The sequence below is a fragment of the Egretta garzetta genome, unplaced genomic scaffold (genome assembly GCF_000687185.1).
Source record: "Egretta garzetta isolate BGI_Z169 unplaced genomic scaffold, ASM68718v1 scaffold14, whole genome shotgun sequence".
In the NCBI taxonomy this organism is placed as follows: Eukaryota; Metazoa; Chordata; class Aves; order Pelecaniformes; family Ardeidae; genus Egretta; species Egretta garzetta.
In genome coordinates this window covers 6,069,352-6,074,160 of record NW_009259588.1, presented here as the reverse complement: position 1 = coordinate 6,074,160, position 4,809 = coordinate 6,069,352, and the positions used below count along the sequence as shown (strand labels likewise).

Sequence of the window (4,809 nt, the reverse complement as noted above, 5' to 3'; positions counted from 1 at the left end):
ATAGAGTGAAAGAGGTAAATTTCTCCAAAACACGTGTGGGTCTAAAGCTTATTTATCTGAGAGAAAATACCTCAAAAGATACTGAAATTTAATCACATCGAATCACCAAATCAACCATCTAGAAGGCCAACTGAACATTCCCAGAAGGCCATGTATGCTGCTTTGTCCAGCATGTCACTCTGTTTGACAAATACAGAAGATGGACATGGCCCAGCTTTCTAAGACAGGTTGCAAACGACCCAGTAGGCAACCCTACCCGCATTTTACAATCAAATCTAATATGTGATCAGAGGATCATGTGGCTACGCTCTTTATATACAGAGAAACAGGTGAAAAAGACTTAGGAAATTCACAGAAACGTTCAGCATCAAACTAGTATTGTATGTGATGGAAGGAGGCCACAAAAAGTAGAGTTTACCAAGATTACTGTAATCACCTGCTTACAAAAAATAGTTATGCACAATTCAATAAAAACAGTTCAAATGCAAGGAACCAGGACCTATTATTACATGGCTGAGAAAAGTTAAACACGGTAAAATTGCCAAATGAGCGTGCTCTTTCTTGGCACTGCTGCAGGAGCTGTTCAAGAAGAGGATCTGAGCTGGTTTTCTGCCTGAGCTATACTTAAGTTTCTGGATACTTGCTTTCACACACCTGTAATACCAGATGCTCTGGGAAGCATCCTCTGAAGGCTTTGAAGGCAAGAGCATGAGAACCCGCTTCCTCCTTTCAGCCCAGACATACTTGTTTGCCCAGACAGGGACACCCCTATCGCCTTCTCCACTCCAGGGCAGAAGAAACATCCTGGGAAGCTGCAAGCCACGACACCCGGCTGGCGCCACGCTAGCTGCTGTGGCCATACTGGTTTGCGGGCATCGCTGCAGGCAGACACGAGCATCGCTCTGCAAACGTAAAGTTGAAAATATCTTGGCCCCCTCGCCAGATGTACCAGTCCTGCCTCTAACTCCCATCGTGGTCCACTGGTTGCTCATCTGTGCAACCATAGACTTAAAAACTTCACATAAAATGAATGTTTTATTACTCGGACTATTACCTTTCTAGTTTTTCAATTATGAAACAGATCTGCCAAATCACCTCAGCCTTTTCTTGTGTTTAATTTATTTAAGAACTATGCCCGCGAGTAAACTAGAAACAACTATACAAGCAGCTTTTCCCCCAGAGGCCAAGTCTATCCCTTTGCCATGCTCCTACAGTTGTAACATTGTCACTTTTCTAAATGAATGCAGCATAATTAGCTGTAACAAAAAAAGTTTATGAAATACCCAGGGCCTGGGGCCCTCTGATTCCCATAAACTTCAGAGCTGGATGCTCTACGATACAATAAGCAATTTCCTTCATCTTTTAATGCCCTCATGAATCATTTATTGAGGCAGCCTTTTACAAAAAAACCTCTCATAAAATGCAGGGCCTGCACCAACAGTCGTCACACTTGAGCATAGACTTCACCGCTCGCAAACCAACACACGCTCTGCAGCAGCTTCCTCGTTTCAGACACTTCCCTCTTCCTCTCATCTTACACAGAAGAACAAGGACTCATCTTCCATTGTCTTTCCATTTTTCAAATATGCAGCAAGCAAGAAAAAATAAAGTGAAAAATCTGAACAGTTTAGCCCTTTAAAATTGCATATAGACATTTCTTCCTCTACCAAGAATTTGGTGGGGTTTTTAGACTCCTAAATGTTGTAACACAAATGAAATGGTTGAGAGATTTTTGTTGTTGGTTTGGGGGGATTTTGGGTTTTTTTTTTTTTAATCTGAGGGATCTCAAAATTTTCCAATGCCAACTCAGAAAGTAATTTAAAATGCTGTAATGGAGCATTTTAACCCAAACACAAAGTGAATTGGTGAAGAGTAAAATACCCTTTTCAATGCCCTCACAAACGTCTCAACAGTTCAAAAACTGAGAACTTCAAGCTACTGAGAAGAGTCTCTGTTGCTGTGACAATACAATAGGGGAAGGTTTAAGGGACAAAATTTCCTATTTTCTCTCCTAATTCTTCTCCACGGCCTCTATGGTGGCCATGAGAGCCAACCCAGAGCATCACCACCACGACCACCACCACCACTGTCAAGCCTGGAGGGAAGGCATGGAAGAAGGACACTGCAACACTATGAATGTTAAAGATGTTAAAGCAACCACAAAAATAAGCAGAAAACAGAGATTTCACAATAGTCACAGGCGGGAAGGAGGGACTCCTGTTAAGCAGAATCCAAAAATGCTGAGTCCCCAGCTGAAGAGAGCTCAGCATGGGATTTCCAGGACAGTTTTGCGTGAGGGCTGACAAAATGTGCATTGGTGATTTCTTCTGTGTGTCCCTCTAACGAGTCTGCTAATAAGCCTTCAGTTTGTTCTGTATGGAAACAAATGCTGTTTTCAGTCAGCTCCAGTACAGATTTTTAAAATATTTTCAGAGCTAAAACTGGGGAGAGAAGAGTGAAAATCTTGCAGCAGATACTTCTTTGATGACAGCAGTTTACTTCACGTACTTACAAACAACGACATCTTATTAGTCAGACAGAAAAGCCATACATTTAGGAGTAAAGAAAGCAAGCGCAGCAGCCTGCAGCACACACTTAAAAGCACAGCAGGCCTTACAGCCTGGAAAGGAGCAATGCTGAAAATAATCTGGGAGCCCTGGCAGAAAGTCAGCCAACCACAAAGGAGATTTACTCTAACCTTGACATGTGATATGGTGGTAACTGCTCCTGGAAGACTGGATGTCTCTTTCTAAAAACATGTTCCAGGTCAAGCACGTGCTGACTGCAGAAATTACTGCGCAAAATCCTAAATGTATGGCCTCTTCATGGTCTGAAGCACTGACTTTATGGCTTCTAAACTGGACTACAGCCATATGATTATGCTGTTCTCCAGCCGTCAATCTATTGACCTGGGCATTTAGCAAAGGGAAGGGGTTGCGGGTTTTTTGGGTTTGTGTGTGTTTTTTATTTTTAATTAGAATTAGCAACGTGCTTTAGAAAGGAACAATTATAAACTCCTCATCTGTGGAAACTGTAACATAAAGACATGTTCTGTTAAAACAAATTTCAGACTTTCTCAGAAACATGCTAATAGGTAAAGAACATTCCCCCCTCCACAAGCAGGATCCTGAGGATATCCGCACAGGAGGATACCATCATTCAAGAGAAACAGAGAATGCAGGATTAAAAGGCTTGTTTCATAAAATGCCATGAAGTACCCTCTGCTCAAATCCATAAGCCAGCGCCATCTCATCTCAGACTTGTTTAAAAGGCTAGTGATGAAGTACAGTCATTTTACAAGTCTTGTGGGTTACTCCGGTGCATCAAGATTGTTGCATAATTTCTTATTTCTATGTCTTGAGGCTTGCTCTAAGTGACATAACCAGTTCTCACCCATCAGTCCTTCTACAGGGCTTTCCCCCCAAGTGCTGTGAAAATGAAGCTATGTGCCTCTCGCTGCACTCAGACTGACCAGGTGTCCTGCAGGGCACTCCACAGCTGGGATCTCTCCAGAAACCCAACATGGATTTGCTTCCCTCTGTTTTCTCCCCAGTCCATTGCCTGTGACAGCAGTCCCCGGTCTCTGCACAGCAGTAGATGAGCATGGGATGGGATTCAAACAGGCAAGGCCCAGTGGCCGGGGAGATGCTGGCACCACAGCAGACAACCCAAGGAGTTGCCTGAGCGGCTCCGTGTGCTGCAGCTGCTTTGGTGAGTGGGGAGAGCATTGGCCCTCAGGCTCAGCAATGCTCATCTCTAACAGCTTCTACGCTCAGAACAAAAGTTTTTCTACTGGGTATTGTTGGACTCATACAGGGTCTGATGCTGTCAGTACTGCCAGTGCTTTTGGGGCAGCAGCAGCAATTTGGAAGCTCTCAGCCTTTTGGGGTAAAGGCCTGGGGCTCAGCAGACTCAGGCTGGTCATACTAGCTGCGCTTTGCTTGCTTGCCTTTTTTATTTTCCAAATCTTATTAGGATACTTCCCACAAATCCCAATCTTGCTTTTTGAGTTACTTTGTATCTTCTAAACTTTAATTTAGGACTTGCACTGGAAAAGAAGATGGAGGCATTTGCCCACCAAGTCTGAGGTTGTTCATACAGCAGTCAGGGTAAGTCGTATCAAATTTTCATTTAACATCATCAAGCACAGGATATTAAGCACAGAAATGCCACTTCACTATTCACAAATGCTGCTGTTGTTAGATAAGCTTCTCTCCAACAGCAGCATGGCAAAGAGATTGCTTTTCAAAGGTGGGATTGAGGCCGGAGTCCCTGACTAAAAGAATTTTTGGGCTGACAAATCATAACAGGCTGCAAAAGAAACCCAAAGCAAGCTTTTAACGCTCAAGTCATGAGCTCATGCAGTCCCTAAATAGCTTAACAATAAGCCACTTTGGGTTATCTGGCTTCATTTCCTGGTGATGGAAGCGAGATTGGAAGGGGAAGAACAGCGTATTCCTTTACTGGGCACAGACACTCAACGCTCTGTTTCTCTCAGAGCACGGCTACACAATTCAACGCAACTCAAAATTGCACTGCGAGTTGCAGTGCCAAGTCCTGCTCCAGAGTAGGAGACTGCCAAATAAAATACAGTGAAAGAGTCAGCATTCCTTTGTAAATGGATGTACTTGATCTGTGGAGGACTAAGCGTCCATGTGACTGTTAGTGCTGAGCAAAATCTGGCATTGTGGATGAAAATATTGTTTGCATTTCACTTTGCCCTTTCTAAATGTAGTAGTATTTCTAGTGGTGTTAGTTTTGATGTGGAGCACTACTTTGCTCAACAAGAGATTTGCAAGAAGCAGGAAT

General features: G+C 43.3%; 1 protein-coding gene across 1 annotated transcript in view; it reads right to left on the bottom strand.

Annotated features, from left to right (window-relative positions):
* JARID2 (jumonji and AT-rich interaction domain containing 2) overlaps window positions 1-4,809 on the bottom strand; it is a 229,731-nt gene that overhangs the window by 21,088 nt on the left and 203,834 nt on the right. The window lies entirely within an intron of this gene.